General features: G+C 47.8%; 1 long non-coding RNA gene across 4 annotated transcripts in view; it reads left to right on the top strand.

Moving 5' to 3' along the window:
* LOC103349152 (C-C chemokine receptor type 8) overlaps nt 1-25614 on the top strand; it is a 45218-nt gene that overhangs the window by 7254 nt on the left and 12350 nt on the right. For all 4 annotated transcript variants that reach the window (XR_016214979.1, XR_011379603.2, XR_016214978.1 and 1 more), the window contains 3 exons: nt 3374-3468; nt 3914-4052; nt 5558-23853. This is a non-coding gene — a long non-coding RNA (C-C chemokine receptor type 8). The remainder of the gene's footprint in view (nt 1-3373; nt 3469-3913; nt 4053-5557; nt 23854-25614) is intronic.

The following is a 25614-nucleotide window of genomic DNA, read 5'->3' as shown; positions in this document are numbered from 1 at the left end:
GTGTGTGTTTATAAAGTAAATGAAATCCATCTGTGATTCCTACACAAAAAACACATCTGTCTTTCTCCGGAGCCTCATGTGGGTTGGATTGTTTTCAGATCTCAAGACATTGAGGCAGAAGTCCTAAAGTCTCATTATAAATGGAAGCAAAAAAAAAAAAAAAAAAAAAAAAAAAAAAAAGGCCGGCGCCGCAGTTCAATAGGCTAATCCTCCGCCTTGTGGCACCGGCACACCGGGTTCTAGTCCCGGTTGGGGCGCCGGATTCTGTCCCGGTCGCCCCTCTTCCAGGCCAGCTCTCTGCTGTGGCCCGGGAGTGCAGTGGAGGATGGCCCAAGTGCTTGGGCCCTGCACCCCATGGGAGACCAGGAGAAGTACCTGGCTCCTGCCTTCGGATCAGCGCAATGCGCCGGCTGCAGCGGCCATTGGAGGGTGAACCAACGGCAAAAAGGAAGACCTTTCTCTTTGTCTCTCTCTCTCACTATCCACTCTGCCTGTCAAAAAAAAAAAAAAAAAAAAAAAAAAGCCTCTTTAACTCAGACGATGTCATCGTGTGCCTCATGGCTGTTGGTAACCAGCAGCGTAGGCACTGCACTTTTGCACTTGTGCCATGAACCACCAATCTCGCCCATTTGTTCACGCATGAGCCCCTGTTAAGTGCCCTGCCTTGTGCTCAGGGCTGGCTGCAGGGGTACAGAAATGAACAGGCTGGATCTCTTCTCTTAACCCTGACATTCTCGGTTTGGCTTGCACTCTTCTGGCTGCGAGAAGAGACGGCTGTGGGAACTGGGGGTGGCAGGCAGTAGGCAGGAAGGTCCTGGCTTGCCCTGCCTTGCCTCTGTGCAGGGAGCTCTGTCTCCCTCTCCTGGTCCCTCTGCTGCTCCCCGTCACCCCCGCAGTCAGGAGCATACGGCTGTACACCCAGATGTGGCCCCTGCCTCTAGTGGACAGTCTGGCTTCAGGACTCACCTCTGGTTCATGGACTTGGCTCAAAGCACGTGGCTTTGCTGACAGAAACATCTGTGGCAGCTGCATTTCCTAGGATGGAGCTGTGTGTGCGTGTGTGTGGCGGGGGTCGGGGCAGCAGACTGGCGTTTAGTGTAGTTTGTGATGAACCGGCAGACTCACTATGATCTGCGGTCAGTGTCCTGGCTCGAATTCTGACCTGCTGCTCTCAAGTTGTGTGGCCCTGGGCAGGCTAGTAGGAGTCTTCAAAAAACAGTTAATGGAAAGATCATGTTATAAAACAACTCTGCCGGGCTGGTGCTGTGGTGTAGCTGGTAAAGCCACTGCCTGCCGTGCCAGCATCCCATATGGAGCACCAGTTCAAGTCCCAGCTGCTCTACTTCCTATCCAACTCTCTGCTAATGTGCCTGGGAAAGCAGAGGAGGACGGCCCAAGTGCTTGGGCCTCTGCACCCAAGTGGGAGATCAGGAAGAAGCTTCTGGCTCCTGGCTTCGGCCTGGCCCAGCCCTGGCCATTGCAGCCATTTGGAGAGTGAAACAGCGGATAGAAGATTTCTCTCTCTCTCTCTCTCTCTCTCTCTCTCTTTCTCTTGCTGCCTCTCTGTAACTGTGCCCTCAAATAAATAAATAAATCTTTTAAAAAAATATTGTAATTTGTCTATGTCCCACATATGATTTAGGCTGATACCCAGAATAATGTCAAGATTGTAATCGGAACTATTAAGATTGCCATTGGTGTTGTCAAGGTTGAAATTGATAGTAATTTCACATATGTTTTAGGTTAAGATTATAATTGTTATTGTCAAGATTATAATTGATATTAGTTTCCCAAAGGCCTTGGGTCAGGTTGACGCTGGTAACCATGTATTCCCCCTCCATCCTTGTGGTTTTTGCCTTTTTAAACCCTGTTACTTTGGGCTTCAGAGTCCAAAGTTCTTTAGGACATGAGCCCGCTCTCGATAGCTGGCAATAAAGGACTCCAAAATTTCTCAGTGGGTGGCGCTCCTCCGTCCCCACTCACTCAGGCACAACAGTAGGACATGCCAGGAGAGGGACTGTGCTCCATGAAAGGTAGGTGAAGGGACTTCACTCACCCAAAAGCAGCCGCTTCTCCTGGGCTCTCTGGGGTTTGCTGATAGGCAGTGTCCCAGTAAAACTCTGCTCAACATTTGTGGTCCTGTTCCCACACCGCTCCCGGGCAAGGATTCCTGGACTTGGTGACCTTTCCCAAGTCTACCTTTTGGGCAGTCTTCTCACTCTCTGCTCCTGAATGGCCTTTGTACTACGCTTAGAAGAAAATGAAGGTCTCTCTCTCTCTCTCTCTCTCTCTCTCTCTCTCTCTCTGCCTCTCCTTCTCTCTATGTAACTCTGACTTTCAAATAAAAGAAATCATTCTTAAAAAAAAAAAAAAAGAAGAAGAAGAAAATGAAGAGGCCGGCACTGTGGCGTAGTGGGCTAAGCCTCCAGCTGTGGCACTGGCATCCTATATGGGCACTGGTTCGTGTCCCAGCTGCTCTACTTCCTAACCAGATCCCTGCTAGTGTGCCTGAGAAAGCAGTAGAAGATGGCCCAAGTGCTTGGACCCCTGCACCCACATGGGAGACCCAGAGGAAGCTCTTGGCTCCTGGCCTCAGTTTGGCCCAGCTCTGGCCATTGCAGCCATTTGGGGAGTGAACCAGTGGATGGAAGATCTTTACCTCGATCTCTCCCTCTCTGTTGGTAACTCTAGCTCTCAAATAAGTAAATACATCTTTTAAAAAAGAAGAAGAAGAAAATGAAAACCCAGCTGTTATGGACTGAAAAATGTCCCTCCCCAATCCACATGCTTAAGTCCTAACTCCCTACATGAGAGTGTTTGGAAATAGAGCCGTTAAGGACGTAATTAAGGTTAAGTGAGGTTAATGGGGCCAGCACTGTGGTACAGCGGGTTAAAGCTGTGCCAGCATCTCATATGGGCACCGGTTCGAGTCCCAGCTGCTCCCCTTCCAATCCAACTCTCTGCTATGGCCTGGGAAAGCAATAGAAGATGGCCCAAGTCTTTGGGCCCCTGCACCCATGTGGGAGACCCAGAGGAACCTCCTATCTCCTGGCTTCAGATCAACGCAGCTCCGGCCATTGCGGCCACTTTGGGGAGTGAACCTGTGGATGGAATACCTCTCTCTCTGTCTCTACCTCGCTCTGTAACTCTGTCTTTCAAATAAATAAAATAAATCTTTAAAAAAAAAAGGTAAGTGAGGTTAAATGAGTGGGGTCCTTATCCAATGGGCTGCTGTCCTTGTAAGAGAGAGCAGGGGTGTGCACGCGTAGAGAAGGATCCCCTGGGGACTCAGGAAGAGGTGGCCATCTGCAAACCAAGGGGAGAGGTCTCACGAGAAACCAAACCCACTGACACCTTGATTTTGGACTTTCAGCCAAGAAGAAATACTGCAGGAAACACGCACTGTTGCTGAAGTCACTCAAACTATGGTGTTTGGTTCTGGCAGCCCAAACTGACTGGGACAGCAAGGTAGGTATCATCCAGGGGAGAATTCTTTTTCTTAGTCCCTGGCTGGAGGCCATGAGGCACATGGGGAAGCTGAGGTTTGCTTGGCTTGCTGCAGCAAGTGTGGCCAAAGGCACCCTGGGAGATCCGCCTTAGGGATCTGGGCTTAGTGCAGGGCGAGCTTCAGGACGGATCCAGGAGGCTGACTCAGCTCTGGCTCAGGTGCTTTCAAGGAGCAGGGGCAGCATGTGAGTGGCTGCCTCAGGGTCCATCGTCTGGGAGATGGAGGCTGGAAGCAGGCTGGAGTCATCCCTTGTACAGGAGCAACCAGGCTCACATCGGTCAGGTGTGTCTGCTGTGCGCCTTTTCCACATGGGTTCGCAGTGTGTCCTTGTGTGACCTTGCTGATGGGTGGGAACCCCACAGCCTCGCAGCCGGAAGGCAAGTCTACACTTATTTTCCTACCTAGGAAATCGCAGGTGGTACCACCCACCAATGGGAACGAGCACGGGGCCAGTTCTGATGCACGGGTGGCCACTCAAGCCATGGTTTACGAAGCACCCTTGGTTACGGGCGTCCGGAGTCCTCGTTGTCAGCTCTCCCTTCAGGTGAGGAAACAGGTGTGAGGAGGAGTCACTCGGGCTGTTAGGCTGGCAGGGAGGGCCACCCAGGTCAGAAACTCACCAGCATGCCACGTCTGGCTTTGGAAACCAGGGCTGCTTCTCCAGGGGCTGCTGAACCCAGAGCAGGTGCCTTTAGGGCACACAGATCCACAGTGCAGGGCCACTGCCCAGAGGACTTTTTGCTCCTGGCCCTGAGAAAAACTGAGTGTGGAACAGCAGAAGCCCTGGGAGGAGTGGGCCATGAACCATTTCCCTGAGGGAACCCCTAGGGCTCCCTCTTATGGTTATTACATGAACTGCTGCCCCAGACGCAGACCTCCAAGAGCAAGTGCCAGGGGCTGAGCACCCACCCTGAGTCAGGGACTCATTAACCCTCCGCCCGTCAGCCTGCGAGCTGGGTGGACATTCTGTCTGCGCTGGAGATTAGAGAACAGGGATGCAGTTGGAATTGCAGCAGGAAGAGTGTTCGTCACTGGGCTTTGAGAGCTGGTCCAGGAACGGAGCCCCTTGTCTTCCAGAGTCGTCTTCCCACTGTGAAGTGGTTTGTTTTTTTTTGTTTTTTTTTTTTAAGATTTTTTTTATTTATTTGAAAGGCAGAGTTACGGGGCTGCGGGGAGGATAGGGGGAATGTTCCATCTGCCAGTTTGCTCTCCAGACTGATGCCAGGAGCCTGGATCTCCATCCAGGTCTCCCATGTGGGTGCAGGGACCCAAGCACTTGGGCCATCCTCTGCTGCTTTCCCAGGCACATGGGCGGGGATCTGGATGGGAAGTGGAGCAGCCGGGACTTGCTGACGCTCATATGGGATGCTGGTGTTGCAGATAGCAGCTTAACCAAACTACAACGCCGGCACACTCACTGAGGTGTTTTTTTTTTTTTTTTTTTTAAGATTTATTTATTTATTTGAAAGGCAGAGTTACAGAGAGGCAGAGAGAAAGAAACAGAGAGAGGTCTTCCATCCACTGGTTCACTCCCGAAGTGGCAGCAATGGCTGGAGCTGGGCTGATCTGAAGCCAGGAGCTCTTTCCAGGTCTCCCACGCGGGTGCAGGGGCCCAAGGACTTGGGCCATCTTTGACGGCTTTCCCAGGCCATAGCAGAGAGCTGGATCGGAAGTGGAGCAGCTGGGACTTGAACCGGCGCCCATATGGGGTGCCAGCACCACAGGCTGGGGCCCCTAACTAAAAGCTTAATAACGTTTTGCAGTCAGCTCTCCCGCTGCACTGGGGAATTGTTTTTAAATTATAAAGGATGCACCAGTTTTACAGGTGTATTCTCATACAGCATCTCTCTAAAGCCTCACGCAACCTCGTATGCCGGCTTTAGTAGGCCTGTCTCCACTTTAAAACCAAGAAAACAGAGGCCTGGGGACAGTAACAGGTCAGAGTAGCGGCCACTGCTGGTAAATGCCTGCCATGTGCCGGGCATCAGTGCTCGCTCTTTGTTACCTTGTTCAATTCTCCAGCAACACTAGCAGTGCCCCATTTTGCAGGTGGGGACCCCGAGGGAAAAGCTCCGGGCCTGGCGTGGCCGTCTGGCTCTCACTCAGCACATGACCCTGAGGCGTGGCGTCTCTCTACCAGTGCTTCACCATCTGCGGGCAATGGTCCAGGTGGAAACAGAAAAAGTAGGCCGGTTAGAGCCAATTCTGAAGACAGGAAAAAAGCAAAGTTGGAAAGATTACTGAGGGCAGGCTTGAGGCCCCTGGGGAGGGTGTGCACCCACTGTGTGTGAGAGCGAACTCGGGGTGAGGCCAAGCTCCGGGCCAGCCCGGGACCGAGCCTGGCTGGAATCCTGCACAGAGTTGCAGTAAGTTCCAGCTGCTTCCCTGTGTGTGTTCCCTGTGCCAGTAGATGGCTCTCTCCTGGGAGTAACAGCTGGAATATTACAGTGTCTGGAGTTGCACTGGCCGAGATGGTAGTCGTCTGCTTCGTGTATGTGGCTGATGAGCCATGGAAATACAGGGAAGCGCTGTAGAAGTGTAAAACATGTGATGGAAGTGTAAAACACGCACCAGGTTTTTAAAGGCACAGTACGCAAAACACTGTAAAATACCTCATTAACCATTGGATGTTAATTACATGTGGAGATCATAGTATTTTGGATGTGTTAGGTTTTAATTAAAAATTATTTTTCAGTATTTAATTATACATATCTCTGTTTGCAAAATCCGTATCTTGGGCAGCTCTGAGCTCGAGCACGGGGTCCCAGTGGATTTGCTTGTGGCATATACAGACGGTCCTTGACTAGGGGCGGTTTAATGTCCGAGGTTTTCACCCCACAGCGGCTTTATCAGGAAGGCAGGCAGCATCTGTCCTGGAAGCAAGGCGCTCCTTGGAGACGACTCGCAAGACAGGCCGGCTTGTCCCACTATGCGGCGGAGCCTGGAGGTGGTCAGATGTGTGGTTGGGGACAAATGACAATTAAGGTCTGCCCCCCGCCCCCGCCCCAGATGGGAGAACTGAAAAGTTCCTGTGGCTGATGACAGGGAAGCAGAGGAGTAGTGTGCTTTATTTATTTATTGAAAATGATTTGTTCGAGAGGCAGAGAGACAGAGACAAATGCACAAATGCATGCACTGGCTGGCTTGGACCGGGCTGAAGCCAGGGCCCCCTGCCGCTTCTCTTCCCCTTCCCTTGGCTAGCTCTCCGGGTGGTTAAGCTGTCCTTTACATAGATCGCCCATGACCCTCTAAATAGGAGTCAGTCCCCTGCCCCATCAAACCTCTCAGTCCAGTGTTTCTTCCCTGTGGGACTGACGACGTGTGCTAACACCTTCCTGTGCATCGGTGTGTGTTTAATGTCCATCTTCCCCACCAAGATGATGCCACCATGGGACAGGGGTCACATCTGTCTCCTCATGGCTGTGTCCCAGGGGCCAGCAGTAAGCCCTCTGCAGGGTTTGTTGGTGATTTCTTGTAGTTCGGGGACAAGTCCTACCTGCCTGCACCTGTTCTGGGCTGGGCACGTGGTAGGTCTCATCCTCAGTGCATCACAACCCTAGAGGGAGCCACACTGCCACACCTTGGTTGCAGGGCAGGTCACCAGCTTGGGAGAAGAAGCTACTGGCCCAGAGTCCCCCTGGGGGCGAATGCCCACGCAGGATCTCTGTGCTGTGCCTCAGTTTTCCGCTCTGCACAGTGAGACTGTGTCCTCCTCTAGAATGTCTGCAGCCTTATGCCATGGGTGTGCTTGCCAAATTCCCATTTCGGTAGATTTAAAAAGTCACTTGTAGATAAACCATGGGGAATACTGAGCTGGATGCGTGGGTCTGGTGCACATCCTTGAATTCTAGAGATTCCATTCCGATGTCTCTGGCAGACACATCAATGCCATATTCTGGGAGGAATGGGAGACCATGGCTCAGACCATGGTACAGAACACTGAACATGTTGAATAATTATTTTTAATTAATTGATTTGAAAGGCAGAGAGAGATGGACCAACAAGAAGTTCCTGTTCGTTGGTTCATCCCTCAAAAGTGGGCAACAGCTGGGGCTTGGGCCAGGAACCCAGTCTGGGTCTTCCATGTGGGTGGCAGAGACTCAAGCACTTGAACCATCACCTGCCGCCTCCCAGGGTGCGCGTTGGAACTGGGAGTGGAACTGGGACTTGGAACCAGGCTCTCCCATGTGTGTGAGGCAGGCATCCCGAGCAGTGTCTGATTAACTGTTAGGACAATGCCTCTGACTATTTTCTTTTTTAAAGATTTTTTAATTTATTTATTTGAAAGTCAGAGTTACACAGAGAGAGGAGAGGCAGAGAGAGAGAGAGAGAGAGAGGTCTTTCATCTGCTGGTTCACTCCCCAATTGGCCACAATGGCCAGAGCTGCGCAGATCCGAAGCTAGGAGCCAGGAGCTTTTTAAGGGTCTCCCACGTGGGTGCAGGGACCCACAGACTTGGGCCATGTTTACTGCTTTCCCAGGCCATAGCAGAGAGCTGGATTGGAAGAGGAGCAGCCAGGACTAGAACGGCACCCATATGGGATGCTGGTGGTTCAGGCCAGGGCGTTAACGCGCTGCGTCACAGCGCTAGCCTCGACCTCTGACTATTTTCAACATCTTATAAAATGAATGGTTGTTCTGGAGGGCAGGGAATGGATTTCTCAGCCTGGAATGCAAACCAGGAGAGGAACGGAGGCCTGGAAGCTCCCATTGGCCCTGTGCCCTCTGTGAACCTAGGGCAGGGAGTCTGGTCTTCATAGGGGGTGCAGCTGCAAGATAGAAGTTGGGTGGGTTGAGAGTTCTGTCCGAGATCCATACAGAGCAGTCCACCTAAAGGGCAGGCTTTCAGTGGGTGAGCTGAGAACCACACCCGCACAGAGGGGAGTTGTGTGACACCTGCATTGGCCTTGACCTCAGGGAGAAGACACACAAAAAAATTTCCCCAACTCCAAACCTGGATCCATGAGTGTTAACAGGAGTTGGGATTTACACAATCTGTGTAGCCCCAGTCCAAACACTCGGGCAAACAAGTGAAGCAGAATTGGCCCCAAGTTGGTGGTGCCCCAGGACACAGGTTGGAGGAGAGGTGAGCTCCGTGAGAGCAGGGCACTTGAAAGGTAGCCCCCCTGGGGCCGGCCTTGTAGCGTAGCGGGTAAAGCCACCGCTTGCAGTGCTGGCATCCCATATGGGTGCCGGTTCGAGTCCTGGCTTCTCCACCTCCCATCCAGCTCTCTGTTATGGCCTGAGAAAGCAGTAGAAGATGACTCAAATACTTGGGCCCCTGCACCCGTGTAGGAGAACTGGAAGAAGCTCCTGGTTCTTGGCTTCAAACTGGCCCAGTTTTGGCCATTGCAGCCATGTGGAGAGTGAACCAGCGGATGGAAAACTCTCCCCCTCTGCCTCTCTGTAACTCTGCCTTTCAAACAAACAAACAAACAAAAAAAGCATACTGTTTAGAAATTTTGATGGTGGGGCCAGTGCCGTGGCTCACTTGGTTAATCCTGTGCCTGTGGCACCGGCATCGCATATGGGCGCTGGGTTCTAATCCTAGTTGCTCCTCTTCCAGTCCAGCTCTCTGCTGTGGCCCAGGACGGCAGTGGAGGATAGCCCAAGTGCTTGGGCCCCTGAACCCGCGTGGGAGACCAGGAGGAAGTACCTGGCTCCTGGCCTCGGATCGGCGTAGCTCCGGCCGTTGTGGCCATTTTGGGGGTGAACCAACAGAAGGAAGACCTTTCTCTCTGTTTCTCTCTCTCTCTCTCATTGTCTAACTCTATCTGTCAAATAAATAAATTAAAAAAAAAAAAAGAAAAAATTTTGATGGTACATTCCAGAGGGGAAACACCGGCTAAGTATTATCAGTGATATTTTCTGGAGTATAGGAATAGTGTAGCAGTTGATGACATGGGACAGCTATTAAAAAAAAAAAATTAGCACTGTTTCATTTTATGCATACATTACTTAGAAAAAATATAAATAAATAATAAAAATTAAAATTAATTGAAATAAAAATTAATAAAATGTAGAAATCCCCAGCACACTACTCCTGCCCACATCCCCGCCCAGACAAAGCATAAGAACTAACCTTTGCGAGTTGCATAGGTCAGAGAGCCGTTTTTGTCTCTGTTCTGATGTTTATCTGAATTAAACCCGTTTGGTGCTCTCCCTGAACTCTGACTCATTCTTGGGGAGGTGCTAGTATTTGTGACCCCAGAGGCTTCTGGATCCTTCCTGCTCATGTGGAGGACTTTGTGGTCCTCTTCTCCCTCCGGAGTCCTCCGCCTCTGGCAGTTCCCATGGCCAGAGATGGAGCACTCACTCCATAGCGGAGAGCGGGCGTAGTGTTCTGGTTCACAGCGCTGGGGTTTGACAGCTGTGAGAGGCTTGGTTGGGGTGAGGGCTCTGGTCGGCAGCAGGTCCTCCAGGGCTCCTGGAAACGGAACTTTCCCATTGAGTTTACCGCAGGGGAAGCTGGGTTTGAGCTGATCGCACCATTTATTTACAGATTTTCTTGACCACAGGCACGTAACTGCTTTACTAAAGCTTCTGCGTTCTCATTAACAGAATGTTAATATCTGTCAGATAAAGGACGCAGAACAGGAAGGAGACAGAATACAAACTCGCAGCCAGGCAGAATTAAAGCATCAAAGAAAGTAAACTACAGAGGTCGACCAACTGCCTGCGTGCACACAGACCGAACCCGTGGCAGAGGCCCAGACCCCAGGGGCTGGGCTTTTCTGTATCTTAGGTGGGCTAGCGGTGGGGCGCAGTAGGCAGAGGTAAGCTTCTTGGACAGGTTCTTCAAGTTTGGCTGCTTCCAAACCTGGAGAAGAATGCAGGGTGTGGGGTGGAGAACGATGGGGTCTAAGACTGAGTTGAGATTTCAGTGCAAGGGCTATATTCTGATTTTATCTGTCTTTTGGGCCATGAGCTAGAATGGCTGAGGCTTACGTCCTTGTTCCATCAATATCTTCTTAAAATTTTAATGAAGATTACATGGGACAGTGTGTGTTATGACGAATGTAGTGTACCTATCTGGAATGGCCAGTATATTAGCTATGAGCAATGTCATTTTTTTAAAAAGACTTTTTTTATTCATATGAGAGACAGAGATACAGACAAAAAAAGGGAGAGACAGAGAGATCTTCCATCCACTGGTTCACTCCCCAAATGGCCGCAACGGCTGGAGCTTGGCTGATCTGAAGCCAGGAACTTCTCCCAGGACTCCCAGGGGCACAAGCATCTGGGCCATCCTCCACTGCCTTCCCAGGCCATAAGCAGAGATATAGGTTGGAAGAGGAGTGGCTGGGACATGAACGGGCGCCCACTGGGATACTGCCAAAGGCAGAGGCTTAGCTCAGTATGCCACAGTGCGGGCCCCTCAGCGGTATCATTTTTAAGAATGGTGTTGATCATATGTAGATTACCTCTCTCTCTCTCTATATATATATATCTATCTATATCTATCTATCTATCTATCTATCTATATCTATCTATCTATCTATCTATCTATCTATCTATCTATCCACAGGTAGCATATGTGGCATGGAAGATAATGTAGTATAATAGTTAACTAGTGGGCTGGGAGTTCAGCTGGGGGCTCGGTTACTGACCTTCTATTGATTCAGAGTGAGCGAACCTGGGTAAGGCGCTCGAGGCATTGCTTGCATCTTGCATCAGCTGTGTTTAGGATGGCCTGCTCAAAGCTCACCTGCTCAGATTTTTAAAAATTTGATTAATAGAATTTGAAAGGTAGCTGGCATCTTAGAGCCATATGAATAACATGTACTGGGTAGTAATGTCCATTATACTCATATATAAAGAGTTCTTACATATCAATAAGAAAAAGGTAGCTAAGTAGAAAACTGGGCAAGGGGGTAAGTAAGAAGAAATAAAACAAAATGATATCTATTTGAAAATGCTTCCACACTGGCATATTCAAATCAATAGAAATAAAAAGTGATATAACAGGTTGTTTCTGGTATAGAGCAAACAGACTTATATTGGTGTATTTGTTATTTTTATTTTAACTAACCATAGATTCACATGGAGTTAAATGAGGGATCTTCAGAAATTCCATGGAAAATGTGTATTATAAAAAACTATGCGTATTTCAAAAAAAAATTTTACACCAAAATAAATGTATGTTTTAACTCCATTTCCCATGAACTTTTTGAAGTACCCTCCTAGCTATAACATCATAGTCTTGTGCTATCAGCATTTTACCTGTTCAGTGAGGGGTAGGACCTTGGTCTCCCTTTCCCTGCTTATTATTGCCTTACACAGTTCTTCTGTGTACAGTTAGAACCACATCCAAGGATGTTGTAATCTTGTTTCAGTGAGCAAACATCTTAGGAAATTCAAGAGGGGAGAAAAATGTTTTTATCCATATTTTTACATTATCTCTTTTTCTTTCTTCCTTCTTAATGCCTCGAGTTTCTGTCTTTATATTTCCCTTTCTTTTTAGAGTATTTGCTTTCGCCATTCTTTTAGAGTAGGTCTGCTGTGACAAATTCTCCTAATTTTCCTTCATTTAAAAATGTCTTGATTTCAGCACTTGAAAAACATGCCACTTTTTTCTGGTCCCTATGGTTTTAATGAGAAATCTGCTATTCTTTTTCCATTGGTAAGGTATGATGTCTCTCATACTGCATACAAGATTTTTTCTTTCCTTTTTGTTTCAGAAGAGGCAGAGCTGGGGATCAGTGCCGTGGCATAGCGGGTAAAGCCGCCACCTGTGACGCATGCATCCCACATGGGCGCTGGTTCGAATCCTAGCTGCTCCACTTCCACTCCAGCTCCCTGCTAATGCACCTAGGAAAGCAGCAGAAGATGGCCCAGGTACTTGGGCCCCTGCCACCTATGTAGGAGACCTGGATGAAGTTCCTGGGTCCCGGCTTCAGCCTGGCCCCACTGTAGCCATTTGGGGAGTGAACCAGTAAATGGAACACCTCTCTCTCTCTCTCTATCTATCTATCTAGATATGTATGTATATCTTCATATATATATAAATACATATCTTCCTCTGTGTGTAATTACTTTCAAAAGTAAATCTTTAAAAAAAAAATAAGATGCAGCTGGGAATTGAACTGGTACTCATATGGGATGCTGGTGTTGTAGGTTGTGGCTTAACCTATTTTGCCATAAAGCCGGCCCCTGGGCTTTTTCTAAAAATTGTTAATATTTTTTACCTAGTTGAAAGGAAGAGAGGGGGAGGAGAGGGAGAGGAGAGAGATATAGAGAGAGGGATCAATTTTCCATTGGCTGGTTCACTCCCCAAATGCCCACAACAGCCGATGCTGGGCCAGGCTGAAGCCAGGAGCCTGAAATTCAATCCAGGTCTCCCAGGTGGGTGCCATGAACCCAAGCACTTGAACCGTTGGCCACTGCCTCCCAGCAAGGACCTCAGCAGGGAGCTGGAATGGAGAGTGGAGCCAGGACTCCAACCCAGGGTTCTGATGTGGGATGCAGACGTCCTAAGCAGCATCTTAACTACGGTGCCACACCTACACTTTTTAATGCCGATAAAAGACTATAGAAAAGGAGTGTCTACAGCCGAATGTGACACAGAGTGGGATGGGTCTGCCTGAGAAGTCATGTATGTAGGGAAGAATGAGCTGGCGGAGCTCACGGTGCCATTTGAGGGGACAGTGGTCAGGAAAGCAGTCATTTTCTGCTAGAACCCTGCAGAGTGCACTCAGTCAGTAACTCTGTGGCCTGTGTTCCAGCTTTTCGCAATGTGCTCAAGCAGCACTCTTTAGATTCTGTACAAGTTTCTCACCTTGCTCAGAACTTGAAGAGAGGAGGGGTGTGATTATTTGGCACCCAAAGATCCCCAGCAGCTACTGGGGTCTGCATCCAAGAGAGGGGGAGGGGGCACCAAGGACCGGCACATGCGTAGCAAGTCCAGTGTTGACATTTGGTCAGAGCACAGAGGTGCTGCCATCCTGGTTGTCTCTGGCCAGCATCCATTTGTTAAGTAGCTCGAACATCATCTCTGAGAAAAGGTGGACTCTGTAGGGTTGTAGAGAGTACTGTGATGGGTAGCCAGGAGTTCTTCTCCACAAGGCAATAGCCCAGGGCTCCAAGGATGCTATACGTATGCAATGACCTAGGTCCCCTGAAAACTGCAGGGTCTGGCTCTTCAGGTCTGGGGCACGCACAGGATTCTGCTTATCTAACAAGTCCCTAGGAGATAAAATACTTTGGGCCACAGACCTTATGATAGTAGCCAAGATTCAGAAAAGAACAGGGGTTCTCAATCTTAGCTGGGCACTAGAATCATGGTGGGGGGTGGTATTTGCAGAAAACTCGGGGCAGTTGCATTTTATTGATCTGCAGTGGGGATATTTTAAAAACTGCTCTGTGATTCTACAAACTGATAGGATTGATAAATGCCGATTCAGAATGTCTAAGAATCATAATTGTTACTTGTTTATGAGAGATAAATGTGGTTGAAGGATTAATACCTATGTGAACAAAGCATTATGGTCAATCTAATTATCTATGTACTGAAAAAAAAAAAAACAAACCGTGGACTAGTACCATTTCCCATTTGCACCTCTGTACCTCCTGCTAGTACGTGAGATGCCTGCTGATAAAAGCACCTTCCATGCTAACCACTGTCCAGGTGCAGATACCACTACCCTTGTACAGAGCTTAGAACTGGCCCCGCTTGATGGATTGTGGTTGCTTTGAGCTGTGTGCAGGAGGAAGGAAGGAAGGATATGTGTGTGTGTGTGTGTATGCACCAGAGATAAACACTCACCGCATTGTGTTAGATTACAGGGTTGGTGCTTGCCACACTTTTTACAGAAGGTCCACAGCATTTTAGGAATATACGCCATGTTTGCTGCTGCTCTGTTGGCACAGACAACTGATGGTTATTCCTTGAAAACGTGAACATGACATCATGTACATATAAAGTTGTACAGTTTCCTCTATAGAAAGTTCTTGCTCATTTTTATTATGTTAATACCTGGATACTTCATATTTGTTGATGCAATTATAAAATAAATCTTATTTTTAAAAATTACATTTTAAATGTTTGTTCTATAGAAATACAACCTAACCAAGTGAACATTTGCATATCATGACATTTTCATTCAGCAATATTTTCTGTAAGTTTTTTCTTGGAGTTGGGGGGAGAGAGAGATCCAGCTAGAGCTCTGATCCACTGGGTCACTTCCCAGATGCCTGTAATGGCCAGGGCCAGGGCCAGAGCTGGGATCCAGGAGTCTATCCCAGGCTCCCACGTGGGTGACAGGAATCCAGTCACTTGAGTCCTCACTGCTGCTTCTCAGAATCTGTGTTAACAGGAAGCTGGAGTCCGGAGTCAGAGCCCAGGACTGAACCCAGGAACACTGATGGGGGACATGGACATCACTGGTGTTTTAACCACTAGACTGCATGGCCACCACTCACTCAATAACCCTAATAAATGTTCTTGCTACTTGAATATTTTGTCTATAGGTTCTTCTGTATCTTCTATAGTATGTGGGATTCCTTCATCCTGTTTTGCATAGTTGTAGGTCATTCATTCTCATTGCTGTCATGTACAGTGTTGTGTGAGTATCCCAGAATCCATTTATTTATCCTGCCATTGATGGACGTTTGGATGGTTTCCAGGAGCCGATGATGAATGGAGCTGCAATGTCTTTTGTGAAATGTACGTATTTGTGTTGGATATGCACTTCAGAGCAGAACCGATAAGCCGTAGGCTGTGCAGATGTTCCTCTGCAGTAGATAATACGTGATTTTCCAAAGTGGCTGCATGAACTTACAGTCCAAGAACGGGAGAGTTTCACTCGTTCCACATGCATGCTGAATTCTATCAAAATTTTCCTGCATCAGTGAAGACGATCTTGTAATCGTCTGGTATTTTCCCACTAACCTTCTAACATGGTGAATTAGAATGATAGATTTTTCTAATGAAGTTAATCTTTCATTCCTGAGATAAAGCCAAACTGATCAAGATGCACATTTTTGAATGCTGATTGGTTCAGTGTGTTCCAGTTTTGTTCAGGGCTTTTACCTCTGTCTGTTTCAATGAGTTTGGCCTGTATTTTCTTTTTTGGTAATGACCCTGACCTCCTAAAGGTTATGAAAGCTAAGATTAACTCTTTGCACTCTCCATCCCTAACACTCTTTGATTCCCGGAATATCCCACTTTGGAAAACTGCAGATTTGTCCTCTTCCCTGTAGAGATGAGAGATGCTTAGCCCAGGCACTCCCTAGGCAGAAGAACATGGTGCGACTCCTCCATCCATCCTCACAGGGACCTTTGAGGATGTGTGCAAGTGTACCAGCGTCCCCAAGTGAGCTGAGACCTCACACTGTCACAAGAAAGGGATGATAAAAGCAAGCTTGCAGGGGTGAATGTGCAGAACCCTAGTTCGTGAGCCTGAGCCCTGCTCTGCAGTCTAAAACTCTCCCCAGTGCCTGCCCCCCCCCCCCACCCCTGCCCGGCGCTGAGTTTGCTGCTGGGAGCTCCTGTAGCTCCGCCCCCGCTAGCCCTGGTGCTGGTTGCATGACAGTGAGCTCCTGGTCTACAGCTTCCAAACGCCCCCTCTTCCCTCCCTGCTTGCACTAACCACACCGCCCCGACACAGGAAACCGGTGAAAAGCAGAACTCACGTCTCCTCAGCCAGCAACGCAGACATTCTTCAGTTTTGCATCTTTAGGAGAACTTCTTCCAGAGCAGCGCCCCTGAGAGTTTAACAGGGAGTGGGGTATGTGCATGGTCTCAAAGTCTCTTTCCACAAAGGACCTACTAGTTGCAAACGGAAGAACAGTAACTCTAGCACTGGCAGGCATCCTAACCAAGCAGACAAGGTTAACGTCGCAGGCACAGGGCCTAACCGATCATGTGTTCTCTGAGGCGAAAACACCACTTCTATGGTGTTTCTCCAAAGTTCTGAACCTATTCCCAAGGCAACATCAGACCCTCACAGACTGAAGGGCGTTCTGTGAAAGATCTGGCCTGATCAAAGGCAAATAAAGGCACTTAATGAAATGGAAGACGTGAGCTTGCGTCAGACCTTAGACCAAGAAACCAAAAATGCTCTATGGAACACTACTAAAGCAACTAGTGAGCTTGTAGAATGGACTTACTAAGGTAATACTATTACTTCAGTGTTAAATGTCTTGATTGTGATTACAGTACAGGTTATGTAAGAGAATACCCTTGTTTTGGGGATATTCCCACTGAAGCATTTAGTTCAAAAATGCAGGTGTGTAGATGTCACATACAGAGAAAATGGTAGTGTCAAAATGTTAACACTTGGTGAAGCCAGGAGAAGAATGTAACAGGGCTCTTTCTATGTTCCTGCAGTGTTTCTTTTCTGTTATTCCAAAATAACAAGTTTAAAAAGAACAGGTGTACTTCTAGCCCTTGGGAAACCACAGAGGTGGAATAATAAGGGCCATGCTGGGGGCTTGGAATATGAAGGGCAGTTAGAGCATAGTTGATTTTAGAGTTCTCGGGAGGAAATGTGTTATCTCCTTAACAAACCCTTTAGTTGGAGACCACCAGCCCCTTGTTTCAGTCTCTGCCCTGTGCCTTCTGGGCATGTCCACATGCGTCCATGCATGGCAGAGAGACAGTTACAGCCTAGGCACAACCTTAGTCTCTTTTCTGATCTTGAGGATTTCTCTGGGTTTCCACCTAGTTTTCACAATGATGTTTTTACCTTTCATTATTTGTCATTCCTCAAAAGACTGTCACCTCCTGGGATTCCTGTGAAGAAAAGTGCCATGGTTGCTAAGTTTCTTAAGGGTGGGGAATCATAAAACTTCAGCTTTTTTTTTTTAATGTCTTCTAATAGGGAAAGCAATGCTGAAAATGTGCTGTGCGCTTAATAGGTGTTGGTAGCCTTAAGAGGGGCAGGCGAGGCGTTAGTCAAAGGTAAATTCTGTGAATAAATGAAGCTTAAGAGATCTAATCAGTTTTTCTTGCACACAAAGTGGCATAAATTTCCTGAAATACAACTGAAAATACAAATCCGCTGTTAACTGTGTGTTTCTCCATCTTCAACCCTTCAAAGCAATAGTGTGGTTATACTTTTGATGGTAGGCAGGCAACAATCCTGACAACACTTAGAGAGGAAATAAACAGTAGAAATAAAAAGTATTTATTGCAATTTTGGCAATCTATGCATAATCGTTTTTGTATCTATTATATAGATAGTAAGACTTTTCTGATACACTAGTTTTACGATGAAAAACACCTAAATTTTTACTAGACTCCAGCTTCTTGTTTAGCATTTTTATTTATTTGTTTATTTGAGAGAGGCAAAGGTAGACAGGGAGATGATACATAAAGACAGACAGAGGGGTCTCCCATCCACTTGTTCGCTTGCCAAGTGCCTGCAACAGCTGTGGCTGGGCCAGGCTGACGCCAAGAGATGGGAGCTCCACCTGGGTCTCCCACGTGGGTAGCAGGGCCCCGTCTCCCAGGGTCTGCATCAGCAGATGCACGCTGCTTCCACGAAGCTGCAGCTGGCAGGGGAGCCAAGACGCGAGCACAGGCGCTGTCATAGAAACGTGGGCGCCATAACCGGCAGCTTCCTCGCTAGGCCAAATGCCGGACCCAAACTCGGGCTTTTTTCTACCACCTTTTGTTAAGCAAATGCTTTCTTTCTTAAAGATTTACTGAGAGTGGCCGGCGCCTCAGCTCACTAGGCTAATCCTCCACCTTGCGGCGCTGGCACACCGGGTTCTAGACCCGGTCGGGGCGGCGGATTCTGTTCCGGTTGCCCCTCTTCCAGGCCAGCTCTCTGCTGTGGCCAGGGAGTGCAGTGGAGGATGGCGCAAGTGCTTGGGCCCTGCACCCCATGGAGACCAGGAGAAGCACCTGGCTCCTGCCATCGGATCAGCGCGGTGCACCGGCCACAGCGCGCTGGCCGCGGCGGCCATTGGAGGGTGAATCAATGGCAAAGGAAGACCTTTCTCTCTGTCTCTTTCTCTCTCTCTCACTGTCCACTCTGCCTGTCAAAAAAAAAAAAAAAAAAATTTACTGAGAGTGTCAAACCTCAGCTCCCCTCCCCAACCACCAACCACCTGCATTCCCATGACACAGCCCCACTCCAAACTGCTTTTCCAGACTGCCGGGTGTGCCTTCATCCAGTCAAGGTGACACCTAAGGTTAACCATCACAGTGCAGGAAGGGTCACCCACAGATGTCAAGTCTCACCCCCTTGCAGGTGTGATTAAGTCAAGAGTCTCTGGGTGGGGGAGTTGTCAGGGATTATCCCGGTGGATCTAAACGCAATCACAAATGCCCTAGTGAATTAAAGGCAGTGGGAGGTCTGGCGTGGGCACCAGGGAAGGGGAGTGCTGGAATGCGCAGATGCTAGAATGATGTGGCCACAACCCCAGGATGGCAGAAGCATCCGCCGAGAGCTGGAAGGCTTTTCCCCGAGAGCCTCCCAAGGGAGGGCCGTCCTGGTGGATTACAGCTGTTTGGCTCTGAACCATGAGAGGATAAATTTTTGTTGTTTGAAGTCATTGAATTTGTGGCCATTTGTTCCAGTAGCCTTGGGAAACCAATACACAGGGCAAGGGCAGATGGGTGTTCAGTCCTGTAGGGACCCACACAGCCCTCTCATCCGTCCTGGGAACCCCAGAAAGAGGGTCGCCCTCAGTCCTGGATGCGTAGTTCTGTTCACTCACCCTTAACCCAACTCCCATGTTCTCTATTCAATTAGTCATTAAGAAGTTGCTGTGTGTCGAGTACGAAAGAACACCAGATAAATGCATCTTAAGGAACTCAGAAGAGACTTCTTTGGAAGTGACTGTTTTGGCTTAGTTGGGGTACCTGGGTTCAATTTCCTGCGCTGGCCCCTGACTCCAGCTTCCGGCTAACGCAGACTCTGGGAGGTAAAAGTGATGGTTTAACTGCTTGGGTCCCTGCCACCCCTGTGGAAGACCTGGACTGAGTTCTTGACTCCTGGATTTGGCTGTGGACTAGCCTTAGCCTTTCAGGCATTTGGAGAATGAATCAGTGAATGTTAGCTTGTGTGCTCTCTCTCTCTTTCTCTCTTTCTCTCTCTCTCTCTCTCTCTCTCTCACACACACACACACACACACACACATACACACAAGACTCTTTGGGATTTAAATAGGTCCCAGAACCCCCTGCTTTGGCTAATTTTGGTTCTAACCAAGTCAAGTTGCTTAGCAGAGTTCCCTCCCTAGTGCCCGACTCTGTTGAGTTCAGAAAATGTGTGCATGGAAGTCAGTCCACCATCCCTGGCCTCCTGCCATCCCACAGTCAATTACCATGCACCCCTGTGCTTTAGGTGCTGTCTTCTGGCCCAGCCTGGATTTGGGGCTCAGGGGAATTCTGCCTTAGTCCCCTGTGCCTTGCTTAGCTGGGCGGCAGCGGCGAACATCGCATCTCCACCTCCACCTCCACAGTCGATGAGGCAGATAACACAGTTTCCACTGTGATGACATGGAGCAACAGTACCTGAGAGCCCCAAGTTCACCGACAGCTCACCACTGATACTTGTTTATCACACACATCACTCTCGTAAAGGAGCTAGGGGTTCCCCGTAAGATTCATCAGAACATGAATGATGTAGTGGGGAGTTACCCAGCTATGAATTCAGCCACCAGCAGTTATTTCTCTCTCTCTGTCTCTTTTTTCTTAAACAAAGCATTTTATTTGAAAGGCAGAGTTACAGAGAGAGAGAGAGAGAGAGACAGAGACAGAGACAGAGACAGAGACAGAGAGATCTTCTACCTGTTGATTTACTCCCAAAATGGCTGCAACGGCTAGAGCTGGGTTGGGCAAAGCCAGAAACCAGAAGCTTCATCTGGGTCTTGCATGTGGCTGCAGGGGCCCAAGCACTTGGGCCATCTTCTGTTGCTTCTCCAGGCCATAGCAGAGAGTGAGATCAAAAGTGGAGCAGCCAGGACTCAAACCGGCGCCCATATGGGATGCTGGCACTGCAGGGGTGGCTTAACCTGCTGGCACCACAGTGCCAGCCCTGCCAGCAGGTATTTCTAGGAGATGAAATTTTCAGGAAAAAGGATTGGATTCAGGGGCCACAAATCAAGAACTGAGAGGAGCAGAAAGCCATTCTGCATTTATAGCTAAGGTATAACAGTTGAATTTGTGGCATCTGCTATGTTTGTGTAAATGCTCCCCGTGATGTTTGCACCATGACAAAGTCATCTAGAGATGCATTTCTCAAGACGTATCCCTGTCATTAGGCAACACGTTGACTGTGTTTCAGATATACCTGTATATGTGTACACATATGCACATACATGTGTATGTCACATGATATGGAGAGAAATCAGTGTGTACATTATATAGCTTCCAAATAATGATGATTTTTTCTTTTTATTATTCATTGTTAAAAATTGAGGTGTCATATGATATTTTGATGCATATGTATGTGTATAATTTTCAAATCAGGGTGAACACATCCATCTTCTCAAATATTTATCATTGATTTGTGGCAAAACATTCAGAATCCTTCTCCTAGCCTTTTTTTTTTTTAAGATTCATTTATTTATTTGAAAGACAAAGTTGCAGAGAGGGAAATGCAGAGGGAGAGAGAGAGAGAGACAGAGGTCTTTCAGCTGCGGGGTCACTCCCCAAATGGGCTCCAATGGCTGGAGCTGCACCCATCCAAAGCCAAGAGCCAGGAGCTTCTTCTAGGTTTCCCACATGGGTGCAGGGGCCCAAGGACCTGGGTCATCTTCTACTGCTTTCCCAGGCCATAGCAGACAGCTGGATCAGAAGTGGAGCAGCTGGGACTCGAACCAGCGCCCATATGGGGTGCTGGCACTGCAGGCGGTGGCTTTACCTGCTATACCACAGTGATGGCCCTCTCTCCTAGCCTTTTTGAAATACACAGCACATTGTTGTTATCTGTAGTCGTCCTGCTGTGCAACAGAACGCTCAAACTCATTTCTCCTACCTAACTGTAACTTGGTACCCACTAACCAGCCTCTCCCTTTCTCTCCCTCCTCCCACTTTCTTTGACCTCTGGGGACCACTATTCTATTCTCAACTTCATAAAATAAATGCTTTTGGATTCTGTCTATGAAGGAGATCGTGTGATACTTGTTTTTCTGTACCGGGCTCATAATGTCCTCCAGTTTCATTCATGTTGTTGCAAACAGTAGGATTTTATCCTTTTTATGGCCAAATAGTATTCCGTTGATGTACCACTTTATGTTTTTAAAACTGCCTACCTCTTAACGTACATTAATGTCATCATTCACTATTAACTATGAATATCATTGTTGTAGTTGTTTTGTTGTTCAGTCTTCACAATGAAGATGTAAATAATCCAAGCAGCCTGCTGACAGTAGAATCGTGGGTTTCCTTGGCCCAGCGCTGTGTCCCAAGGCAATGTCCTGTGCTTGCGTTCTTCCCGGCTCCCCAGCTGCTGGAGGCCTTCTCCCCACTGTCTACCTGAGGTGGAGGAAGGATGGGGGAGGCGCCTCTTGCCAGGCGAAGGTGTGTGCAGAGGCGTCGGCAGCGGGTGCTGAGCTGGGGGCAGGGGCTGGGGAGCACTGCCAGGTCCTGGGTTCTGGCTTGACCTAAAGGCTCTACTTAATTCCTTCTCTCTCCTCCAGGGCTCTGTCTGTCTCCACAGCGCACAGCTTCGGGCTGGGGAAGAGGTGCTGCAGGCAGCTCTTGCCTTTCTGCCTTCCTCAATGCATCTCTTCTTATTTATTTATTTATTTTTTGACAGGCAGAGTGGACAGTGAGAGAGAGAGACAGAGAGAAAGGTCTTCCTTTGCCATTGGTTCACCCTCCAATGACCGCCGTGGCAGGCGCGCTGCGGCTGACGCACCGCGCTGATCCGAAGGCAGGAGCCAGGTGCTTGCTTCTCCTGGTCTCCCATGGGGTGCAGGGCCCAAGCACTTGGGCCATCCTCCACTGCTATCCCAGGCCACAGCAGAGAGCTGGATTGGAAGAGGAGCAGCTGGGACTTGAACTGGCGCCCATATGGGATGCTGGTGCTGCAGGCGGAGGATTAACCTACTGCGTCACAGCGCCGACCCCAATTATTTAATTTTTAATGGCTGTTAAGAACGTTTTGATACGCTTCATTTTGACTTGACGGAACCTCCTTGTGAGCAATACAGATAGCCCCACAGAGCTCCTGGACTTTGGCCTGTTGGGGCTGAGCAGCTTAAATAGCAGAAACTTACTTTCTCACAGTCTGGAGGCTGGGAGGGCCATGATCCTGGCTCTGGCAGGGTCGGCCTCGTTCCAAGGCCTCTTCTGCTGGCTGGCCGATGGCTGCCTCTCTGTGTGCCCTCACGTGGCCTTTTCTCTGTGCCTCTGCTCTGTGGGCTGTTGCAGCCACATGGGGAGTGAACCAGCAGATTTAAGATCTCTGTAAGTCGGCATGGAAAGCCAAGACACTCTGGCAAAAAGATCTCTGTGAGTGAGATCCCAGTGGAAAGAACAGGTCTTCAAAGAAGGAGGTACCTTTCTCTGAAGGGAGGAGAGAACCTCCACTTTGACTATGACCTTGTCTAAACAAGATAAGAGTCGGAGAACTCAGAGGGCTTCCACAGCCTTGGAAACTCATGACTGGAGCATAGGGAGATTACTGATGCCATAGACAGGAGTGTCAATTTGTAGAGTCAACAACCGGAGTCACTGTGCACTTACTCCTCATGTAGGATCTTTGTCCTTAGTGTGCTGTACATTGAGATTTAATACTATAACGAGTACTCAAACAGTATATTTCACTTTGTGTTTCTATGGGGGTGCAAACTGTTGAAATCTTTACTTAATGCATACTAAACTGATCTTCTGTAAAAAAAAAAAAAAAAGAAAAGAAATTATCAATTCCCAACTTGACTCTCACTGGGATTAAACATGACAATAGGTCTGATCTGATTTCATCATCATTTAAAAAAATCATCTATTATTTTTCACTTTATGTTTCTGTGTGGGAGCAAACTGTTGAAATCCTTACTTAATGTATACTAACCTGATCTTCTGTATATTAAGATAATCGAAAATGAATCTTGATGTGAATGGAAGGGGAGATGGAGTGGGAAAGGGGAGGGTTGCGGGTGGGAGGGACGGTATGGGGGAGAAGCCATTGTAATCCATAAGTCGTACTTTGGAAATTTATATTCATTAAATAAAAGTTAAAAAAAAAAAAGAAAAAAAAATCTCTGTAAGTCTATAAATAAATCTTAAAAAAAAAAAAAAAAGGCTCAGAGCTGGCTTCCTCCCTCTCTGCTGTTGGACGCGTGAGAACACCTCCAGAGGAGCTGCTGCTGGCACATTGGGGTGGAGACTCTGAGAGGAACAAATTAGCGACACTGACACCTCCAGCACCAAGCCTCAAAGCAAGGTATGTTGATAAGCTGCCCTGGGGAAAAAGGGTAGGAGTAGACAGGGAGAGTCAAAAGGAAGGTGAATATTTTAGGGTCTGGCACAAAAGGCAAACGGTTTTTAATCTTTGCCTTGCCTCTGTCTTAGTGTCCTCAGCTCTGGCTCAAGTCGTGCCTTTTTCTCTGCACGTTGCTAGCAGGGAGACAGAGCTCTTAGGGAAATAGCAAGAAAACACTCCTCCTATCACCGGGCTTCTAGGGTTGTCTGTCCTGGTGCTGGCTCCGGAGTTCCATCAGATAACTGAAGGACACCTGGCATCATTCTTAAGGGAAGAACCTAGCAGATTTACTCGGCTACAAAGTCGTCTAAAACTTGGGAATCAGGTAAACTGGGCTACAAAAGGTCAGAGCTTTTTACTCTGCCTGCAGAAGGTAGAAGTATGATAAAGAACAGGCTCTGGGATAGATAGGTGGGACTGCAGGTCGAGACCCGTGCCTCACCCTCTATGTGAATTCAGGCACTGTAGTGCGCTCTCTGAGACTCGGTTAAGATTGCAACGCGAGAAATAGCAAGGGATTGGCAGCGGCTTCACAGAGGTCCATGAGGAAAAAGCTCAGTGACACACCTGAAACTGTTGCCTCCCCTTAACAAGAGGTGGGTGTTGTTTACACTCTCTGGAGGTTTTATTTATTTATGTTTTATAATACAACTTATAACTATAATTCATAAATATAATATTTCATGATTTTATACATATAATTTTAATAATATTTTTATACTGTGGAACCTGGTCTTGCAGTTATTTTCATTATTTTCTTACTATTGCTCTTTAAAGTGGCTGTCTTTTTAAAAAAAATTGATACATGCATTGCACATAATTATGGGAAACAGGAAGATAATTTGATACTTGTCTACATGCAGCAATCAAACCAACATAAATAGCATTTCCATCTCTGCCTTTCAAATAATAAATAAATAAATCTTAAAAAAAAGAATAAAGAAAAAGAAAGAGATCTTCTATCCCTTGGTTTATTTTCCAAATGGCCTCAATGGCTGGGGCTGGACCAGGCCAGGCCAAAACCGGGATCCCAGAACTCTATCCAAGTCTCCTCTGTGGGTGGCGGGAGCCAAAGCACCTGGGCCGTCTTCTGCTGCTTTCCCAGGCACATTAGCAGGGAGCTGGATTGGAAGCCGAGCAGCTGGGACTCGAACTGGTGGTCATATGGGATGCTGGCATCACAGAGGGTGGCTTAACTTGCTGTGCCACAAGGCCAGTCCAAAACATTTTGTCATTTCTTTGTGTTAGGAGCTTTTGTATTCTTCTTTTCTAGTTATTTTGAAATGCATACAAAATTGCTGTAGACGACAATCACTCTACTGTGCTAAGGAACACTAGGACTAATACCTCCTATATAATTGTGGTGGTTATGTATCTTGGTTATATATGGTTATATATGGTTAATATCTAATATCTGTCTATCCCTCACACCCTTATGCTTCCCGGTCTGGAACAACCACTGTTCTACTTTTTGCTATGAGATTAACTTTTTGAGCTTCGACAAATGAGTGAGAGCAAGTGCTATTGGTCTTTCTGTGCCTGGTTTATCTCACTTGACTTGGTGCCTTGTAGTTCCATTCATGTTGCTGCAAGTGATAGGATTCCATTATTTTCAAGGCTGCGCGATATTTCACTGTATATATTATATAGCACATTTTCTTATGTTCTGATGGATACTTTGACTCCGTATCTTGGCTATTGTGGGACTGCGGGACTGCAGGC

Source organism: Oryctolagus cuniculus, chromosome 10 (genome assembly GCF_051225735.1).
Source record: "Oryctolagus cuniculus isolate XC-2025 breed Fujian yellow rabbit chromosome 10, ASM5122573v1, whole genome shotgun sequence".
In the NCBI taxonomy this organism is placed as follows: Eukaryota; Metazoa; Chordata; class Mammalia; order Lagomorpha; family Leporidae; genus Oryctolagus; species Oryctolagus cuniculus.
The sequence above is the reverse complement of the archived record's forward strand: the minus strand, read 5'-3'. Positions and strand labels throughout refer to the sequence as shown.